The 8,979-nt window shown below is 42.4% G+C and overlaps 1 protein-coding gene across 5 annotated transcripts in view; it reads left to right on the top strand.

Annotated features, from left to right (window-relative positions):
• Nucleotides 1–8,979, top strand: part of CYRIA (CYFIP related Rac1 interactor A) — a 106,497-nt gene that overhangs the window by 16,231 nt on the left and 81,287 nt on the right. Inside the window, exon 1 of one of the 5 annotated variants that reach the window (XM_023199416.2) lies at nt 3,228–3,247. The exons of the other annotated variants lie outside the window; for them this stretch is intronic. The gene's annotated coding sequence lies outside the window, so the exon portion shown is untranslated. Of the gene's footprint in view, nt 1–3,227; nt 3,248–8,979 lie in introns of those variants that run through there. 5 annotated transcript variants of the gene reach the window in all.

Raw genomic sequence — 8,979 nt, 5'->3', positions numbered from 1 at the left:
CTGTACTATACAACTGTCTCCTGTACTGTACAACCATGCCCTGTACTGTACAACCATCTCCTGTACTGTATAACCATGCCCTGTACTGTACAACCATCTCCTGTACTGTACAACCATGCCCTGTACTGTACAACTGTCCACTGTACTGTATAAACATGCCCTGTATTGTACAACTAACTGTCCTCTGCACGGTACAACCATGCCCTGTACTGTACAACTGTCCCCTATACTGTATAACTGTGTCCTGTACTGTACAACTGTCCCCTATACTGTATAACCGTGTCCTGTACTGTACAACTGTCCCCTCTACTATATAACCATGTCCTGTACTGTACAACTGTCCCCTGTACTGTATAACCACGTCCTGTACCGTACAACTAACTGTCCCCCACACTGTGTAACCATGCCTTGTACTGTACAACCATCCCCTGTACTGTATAACTGTCCCCTGTAGTGTACAACCATCCCCTATACTGTACAACCATCCCCTGTGCTGTATATCCTTCCCCTGTAGTGTACAACCATCCCCTATACTGTACAACCTTCCCCTGTACTGTAATCATCCCTGGGAGAGAGACCACCCCTCTCCCAAGATACTGAAATCCACAGATGATCAAGTCCCTTATATAAAATGACATAGTATAGTATTTGCATATAACCTATGTATCTCCTCCTATATACTTTCAATAATCTCTAGATTACAATAGCTAATACAATGTAAATGCGAAGTAAATAGTTGTTATACTATGCTGTTTTTTAAATTTTTATTATGCTTTATTGTTGTTTTTTTTTAATTTTTTTTTCTGAGTATTTTCCAACCTTGGTTGGTTGAATTCCAAGGATGTGGAACTGTGAATATGAAAGGCTGACTATAAAATCTTTTACAATTGAGGAAATAATGCAGTGTAACAAGTACATTGTAAGCTTATTAAACATGATGTGAATATTATGTTCTTAGTAAAATAATATTTGATTGGATACTAAGAATGGAGCTTATGTCTGGTATCAATCTTTATTGGGAATTATCACACTAGAATGTAGTGGTCTATGATGGAGGAAATTTTGTGTCACCCACCCCTACATTTTAAAAGCAAGGCCTAGACTCTCTTCTTGGCATATAGTAGGTATTCAGTACATACTAGTCATTCTGAGTAAATTCATGAGATCCCAGCTGCTCAATACTCTGGGAACCCAAGACAGTAAAATATAATTCAAGTCTCTGAAGTCTATTTAAGATTAGAAAACAGCAAAGCCAAATTTTCAACTCCATGCTAGAGAGATAAAACAGGTTTATCAATTTATTTCTTAAATTCAAGTGTAATCACATTGGCAAAGCCTTTTGCTGAAATTCCCCTTTTGATGAAATTCATGTCATCACATCAAATAACTCCAGTGGCACAGACTTAACTCCAGGTCCCCAGCGTTGTTGATGGGCAGTAACCTTGACAGGGAGGGTATTGACATAGTGCTTTTGATCATTGTTGTGTCTTTCTTTGGGGCCGTCCCAAATGCTTACTGTTCATTACATTCTTTTAGTTGCTGTTGTCGTTGTTGTTCCTACCCTGTCTTCCTGGGAGCAATGGTAACCTCTTAAATTTAGAAACAACAGAACCAAGGCCACAACATGTGAAGGCAGGGCCAGGCTATGCAGTGGGTGTGGCAGAGACTCCATCCCCCCTGGCTGAGTTTCTCCCAGATAGATAAGACCAGCTGGCTTCACTAGCTGTGTGACTTTAGGCAAATTACTTAAACTTTCTGTGCCTCATTAGTCAGAGTAATAGAATGAAGATAATAATAGTAGCATCTTCTCTTAGGGGTGCTGCGAGGATTTAATGAGGTGATACATGTAAAGTGTTTAGAGCCCAGGAGGGCAGGGGGATGAGATGAGCATCCTGGTTGGACAGGACCATGGGCCTCAAACTATGTAGTGGTGGTTCCAACAGGAACTTCTCAAAGTAATGCTCATTGGAAGCACAAAGGCCATTCACAGGGACATTATCATTCACCTTGATATGAGTGGGTCAGGGAAGGCAGTCTGATGAGCAGACACCTGGAAGAAGTGTTTGAACTGCAGAGTTGTGGGGGCTGGGTGAGCCATGCCAGAATCTGAAGGAAAACTGTGGATTGTACAAGGCAGAGGAGAAAGAAAGTGGGGAGAGCCCAAGATGAGAGTGTGCTTTCCTAATTCAAAGAAAAGCAAGAGGTCAGTATATATGGCAAGGAGTAAATGAAGACAGCAGTGATAGGGTCAAGAGGGAGACTGGGCCTGCAGGGCCTTGTAGTATGGGTTTTGATCAAGGAGAAAGCAAACTAGCACTTACTGAGGACACATTGTGTGCTAAGCTCTGGGCTGGATCTAATCTTTTTAATAATTCTGCAAGAGCAACTGGTACAGATGAGAAAGAGGAGCTTACATTCTTGCATATAATCAATCAGGTGGCTCACACATGGCAAAACCAGAATGTAGACAAGGTCTTTTGGATTTCAGAGCATACTCCAGACCTGCTTCAAATTTAGACATTTGTTAATTATCTAGTATTTGAATATACTTGTTCATTTCTTTGCTTCAAGTCAACTGAGATGATACAAGAAAGCTAAATTTCAACTCCCTATTTTGCATGAACACAATTAATGACTGTAAAAAATCTTTTTGGAAGGAAGATTGTACCAGGTGTGGTTTCATTGCCTGAGTAAATTAACACATCCCTGTTACCTGGTATGCATTAACCGGGACTCTTCAGAGAAACAGAACCAGTAGGAGATAGACACAGATATGGATGTGGCTACAGATATAAAGAGATTTATTTAAGTAATTAAGCAACATGGTTATGGGGGCTCAGATGTCCCAAGATCTGCATCTGGCAAGCTGGAAAGCGGGTCATATAGTTCCAGCCTAAGTCAGAAAGGCTGAGAACCAGGAGAGCTAATGGTGTAAGTCTGGTGCAAGTCTGAATCCAAATGCAGGAGAAGATTCATCTTATGCTTAAAGACATAGAGGCAAGGAGAGAAAATCCCCCCCTATAATTCACCTTTTGTTCTTGTCAGGCCTTTAAGGGATCTGTTGAGGCCCATCCGTATTAAAGAGTGCCACCCGCTTTACTCTTTCTACTGATTTAAATGTTAATTTCTTCCAGAGATACCGTCACAGCAACAAACAGAATAATGTTTAAACAAACATCTGGGTACCCTGTGCTCCAGTCAAGTTGATACATAAAATTAACCATCACAAAGACCATTTTTTATGAATGTAAGTACAATTAAAGAAAATGTCAAGTTGCAACAAGGAGACTCCCACACTGCACATGGCTTCTCTGGTCTTGCAGGGAGGCCTGAGCTTGCCTGTCCCAGAGCCCCATTTTTCCTTGCCGCTTCTCTAGATTCCTGAGACTTTTTTTGCCTATACAAGTCCACTCCATTTTCAAAAGCTCTGCCTCATAGGTCAACTAAACAGGCAGCATTCTTTAAGATAATCCTGATCAGGGATTTTCAAAATGTGCTACGTCATGGCTGCATGGAAACTGGTCCTCTTTGTACAGCACACAGAAGAAATGGATGAAGCTGCTTATAGCCACAGAGGAGTGGCCTGGTGGGGGAGGAGGAATTCTAGACACCTGATTCTACCAACTGTCCCCCTAGACCACAAGTGTACCTTTGCTACATGGTTGGAAAAATCTGATTTAAATCAAGCCATCCATCTTATAGGTGGGAATACTGAGGCCCAGAGAGGGAAAGACCAGAGTAGAGTCACCTGGTTTTCTCCTGGGACCTGCCTGCGCAGTTCTGGTCATACTGCATTGCCTGCCTGATCCTTTTCTGCCTCCTCATTTCTGAATTATTCATTGGGCATTTGTCACAGACTGTCAGGGACAGCTGACTTGTGTGGGTGTGTGGGTGCGCGCGTGTATAAGCACATATGATCTTTTCCCAATTAGATAATAAATCATCTGGGGACAGGGTCTTTGTCGTGTTCTCTTTCTTTTCTTACACCCTACAAATTACCAGGCATATCAGATCGTACTTTTCTATGTATTAAAGTATAAATGAATAATCATCCACCATTAGCCTTTAAAATAAACTATAGCATCCTCCTACTTCAAATGCCTTCTCTTCCAGAAAGTATTTGCTGATACCTAGCTGTCAGTGATCTCTGGTTTGTTTCACCTTCCAAAGCATTTTCTTTGTGACATCATAGAGTTTTTACCACTTTCCACCTTATATTAGAGTCATAGGTAAAAATATCCCGTCTTCTTTTCCAATGACGTGACCACCTTGAAGGTAGAATACATGTGGCTCGTGTAAGACAGTGGTGTTTACTTCACAGGCATTCAATTCTAACTCCGCATTTTAAAATGTCTGTTACATATCAGATACTGCACTAGCTGTGTCATTGCAGGAGCTCATTTAAACTCCACAGCAGCTATATAAGCTGCATATCAGCTTCGTTTTTATTATATAAGGAAACTGATGTTCAAAGAGGGGAGGTGCCTAGTTCCAGACTGAGTTGAAGCCAAACCTCTGGTTCCAAATGCCATACCCTTGTTTTAGCCCAGGATAGTTGCCTGCTTACCTTAGCAAACGTTTGTGGAATAAATATGCAAGCCAAGAATAGGTGAGTTAATTCATTTGAAGGCTAGCAAATGCTGAACATATGTCATTTGTGGGTTTTGGAAATCGTTGTGAAAATACCTTTATGCTGTATAAAATGAAAAGCACGTCGATTCTCATGGATCAGTTCTGCTCGCCTACAGATTGTCCCTGAAACATCTGCAAGTTCAATTGAAATATGACTTTCAGATGAAAGAATGCTATCACTTTCCCAAGGCTTTCTTTCCTGATTTCTACAAACATCAAAGCTGAAGTTTATACTTTTTCATTTTGATGATAATCAGTTTCCTTAATAAGTCTTGTCTTTAAGAGGTAAATTCAATCAGCTACTGTCTGCTACAAGACTGAGTGGTTGTGGATCCGTGTGTGGGGGGTTGGTGGGTCAGGGCTGTCTTTATTTTTCTGCCCTATTTTCTTTTTATTTCCCATAGCAACAATTGACCCCTTTGCATGTTAAAGACTCCCACAAAGGTAGAAGAAGGCATATGCAGTGATGCTGGAATCGTCTTCCATGTGATTATCTAAGTGTGGCCTCCAAGAAGTTACTTCTAGAGCCCAGTTAATTTCTGACTTAATCAGAGCCTGGAAGCCCCAATCATGCTTCTGAATTTGGTAATGACAAGTGTCTTTGCAAACATCTGGGAAGAAAACAAGCTTAGAGGAAGCTTTGACAGACAACAGTAGTTAAGCCCCAACAACAGTGTGACAGATGCCGGTTGAGCAGTGTGATAGGCTCCAGCTCATGGGTGGACGTGGCAAGGACTGTGCAGAGGAGAAATGGTCACCTGAGACTGGAATGTAACAAGGGCAGTCTTCCAGTATGACTAAACACTGAAGTTTTCATGACTCAGCCCATCCACCAAAGGGACTGATCTTAAGAGTTTCAGTCCTAACCTCCCTGTGTGATGGGACAGACACATCAAGTAAGTGGGATGTGTGGCTTCACTCACATTGGCTCTCTACCTGGGGTCAAACCAGGCATTCAATTCTAACTCCGCATTTTAAATGTCTATTACATATCAAATACTGCTCTAGCTGTGTCATCGTGGGAGCGCGTTTAAACTCCACAGCAGCTATATAAGGTGCATATCAGCTTTGTTTTATTATATAAGGAAATTGATGCTCAAAGAGGGGAGGTACCTAGTTCCAGACTGACTTGAAGTCAAACCTCTGGCTTGGCAGCAGGGTAGAGAGCCCTGAGATGCTGGCACAGAGAGTTGAGGAGTCGCCTTTATTATGCCCAGGCCTGCAGGTAGATGACCTTGATCTTCAGTCATCAGATACTTAAGGAATGTCTGCAGGCACTGTGCTTGGCACTGGGGCTAATGATGGTTAATGCATTTTCTGCCCATAGGTGAAGTCTAGTGGAGTGCCGTTTCTCAGAATCTATTCTTGCGTCATGGAACTTGTCCTAGCAGGAGATGCTCAGAAGGCATTCATTCATCTCTTCATTTATTGAACAAAGGCTTTAAAATAGTATGTCTGGGTGGGCTCTTGGAACATAACAGTGGGCAACACTGATGTGAGCCTGGCCCTGGAAGCCTGCAGGGTGTCTAATTGTGGGCGAATGCAGATAGAACTGGGGATACAGTCTTTGTAATCATTTTTAAAGGTGTGAATATATGTGTAATGCAAAGAAAATTGTAGAGGGAACGTGTACACAATTATTGACTAACTTTAGTGTGTTTCATTTTCATCATGACTATATGTCTTAAAAGTTTTTTAAAAAAGCATTGCTGCATATCGAAGTCTCTCGAAACTGTCCATGGCAGGTTTGGGCTCAGCAGTGCTTCTCTCGTGGTGTCCTTTAATTTAGGCAGGCTTGTGCAACACTGTCCCATCTTGAAGTATTGAAGAAGACTGTATCTCCAGGCCCTGGCTCCTCAAGCTCCGCCAGCCTACAGGAGCCTTTCAGCTGCCTTTCTCTGTGGCTCAATGCCATTCATTGTTTAAGCTACAGTTCAAGGATGAACGACTAAAGTGATTCATTCCGGCATTTGACAGATATTTATTGAATGCCTACTTCATGCCAGGCATAGCTCTAGGCAGTAAGGATGTGACATACCAGTTAAGGAAAAAAAGTAAGTAATGAATAATAACTTTAATAATGTTAAAGTAATAATAATAGTATTTATTATGGTAATAATAACATTAAGAAAAAAGTACTAAAGTAATGTATTTATCTTATTTAAGTAACAATTATATTTTATATATAGTATACTATTATAAATAATAGTAATAACTTTAAGGTAAGGTAATAAAGGAATATTTATTGCCTTCTAGTATATTAGTAGGTCAAAAGGTCAGTGGGAAAAATGGAGCCGAACCAAGGAGATTATGGCTGCTGCAGGGAAGGCCATTGTAGTTGAAAAGCGAAGTCAGGATGGTTCTCATTGAGAAAATGACATTTGAACAAAAACTATTAAAAGGTGAAGGAGTGAGCACACATATATCTGGGAGAAATGTGTTCTAGGCAAAGAGAAAGGGCATTGGGGCTGATAAATTTGAGGAGAAGCTAGGAGGTCAATGTGGTGGACCTGAGAGAACAAAGGAAGAAGAGTAGCTGTGGATGAGGTCAGCAAGGTCCTGGGGAGGCGAGGCCTTCCACCCTGAGTCTGACGAAGGGCGCTCCTGGAGAGCATGTACTAGCAGAGGGTCCCGGTGGGACTCACATTTTAGTGGCATCACTCTCCTGCTCTATGGCAAGTAAACCACAGGGTATCAGGGATGGAATCGGGGGACCCTGGTGGCAGCATGTTCTTGATGGGCTAGTATGGAAGGTATGCAGGGATGCCGGACGTATTTTCAAGGTAAAGGCAAAAGAATTTTCTGAAAGATTGAATTTGGGGCGTGAAATAAAGAGGAGGCTCAGATGACTCAGTATTTTTGTCCTAGCAACTGGGAGGATGGAATTGTCATTAGCTGGCGTGAGAAATAACGTGGGTAGAGCAGGATAGGGAGGAAAGAGGAAGAGTTCTGTTTTGGGCCACGCTGAGTTTGAGTTAGGCATCAGAGTATAGCTTCTGAGTAGACTGCTGGTTATTGCTGGCAAGGGAGAGGTCAAAGCTGGAAATATAAATATGATATTTATCAAAATAGAGATGATATTTCAAGGTATAAAACTAACGCAAGATCACTAAAGGAGTGAGTCCTGATAGAGTAGAGAGGCTGAAGGGCCGAATCCTGGGAAGTGCCAATGTTAAGAATTTAGAAAAAGAGAAAGAAGCAACCAAAAAGACTGAGAAGGAGCAGACATTGACTAGGAGGAAAATTAAGAGCCCTTGACCTCCTAGTGGTCAAGTAAATAAAAACTTTCTAAAAGGGATGATAACTCAATTGTATTGATTATTACTAATGGGTTTAATAACGATGAAGACAGAGCTGACCATTGGCTTCAGCATCGTGGAGATCATCGTGTCCTCTGCTCTCACCCCCAGCCCACCCAGCCCACCTCCTTTGCATGCCATCATGACATGATCTGCTTATGTAGCTGCATCTCCTGCAAAACATTTTTCTCTCTGCCATCCTGCAGTCACGCTCACTTGTGTGCTTATGCAACATTGGTGAGCACCTCCCATGTATCAGGAACTGTGCTAGATGGAATGAGCATGCAGGGTTAAACTTGGTATTTTTCTACCCTCAGATGTCTTACAGCCTAAGGAGAAAAGCAAGGTGTCTAGAATCTGTTACAACAGAAGAAAGAGATTGAGGGATAGTAAAATTACGAGAGTTCAGAGGACAGAGAAACTTTCTGTGGGAGTCAAGGTTGAGTCCATGGCTGAAGTGGCCTTTAAATTTGGCCTTGAATGCTGGATAGGATTTAGATTGAAAGAAATGAAGGAGAAAAGAATATTTTAGAAAAAGGAGCGTATAGGAGTAAGGGCATGCAGGTGGGAAGGCTGGAAAGGGGACCCTGGACTGAAGGCATGGCATAGGGAGGAGAAGGAGGAGTGGAGAATGAGGCTAGGATTTGGGCCGGGGATCCGATGAAGAGGGCCTTAGAAAATAGAGGCTGGGCTTTATTTGTTAGTCAATGGAGGAATCATTAAAGGTTTTTGAGCCATAGAGTGATGCAATAATAGCCGTGCTGCTTTGGGAAGAGTCATCTGGCTGTATGTGCAGAACTGTCCAGGAGAAAGATAATAAGGGTCTAAATTAGGGCAGCAGAAGTGGGAGCAGAGGAGGGGGCGGATGTGAGGCACTGCAGGAGCAGAGTTCACGGGCTCAGCACTCCAGAGGGATGGGCACATGGTGTGGATCTGGGGCCCTGGGCCCTCCCTGAGAAACTCATCGGCCTTTTGTGGTCAGTGGCCTCGGCTGTCCCTCGTGCTTGTCATCCCCACCCCCACCCCATCCTCTTCCAAGCACATGTGT

This window comes from Piliocolobus tephrosceles, chromosome 15, assembly GCF_002776525.5.
Source record: "Piliocolobus tephrosceles isolate RC106 chromosome 15, ASM277652v3, whole genome shotgun sequence".
NCBI lineage: Eukaryota > Metazoa > Chordata > Mammalia > Primates > Cercopithecidae > Piliocolobus > Piliocolobus tephrosceles.
Note: the sequence above shows the minus strand (reverse complement) of the source record. Positions and strands in the feature narration are given on the sequence as shown.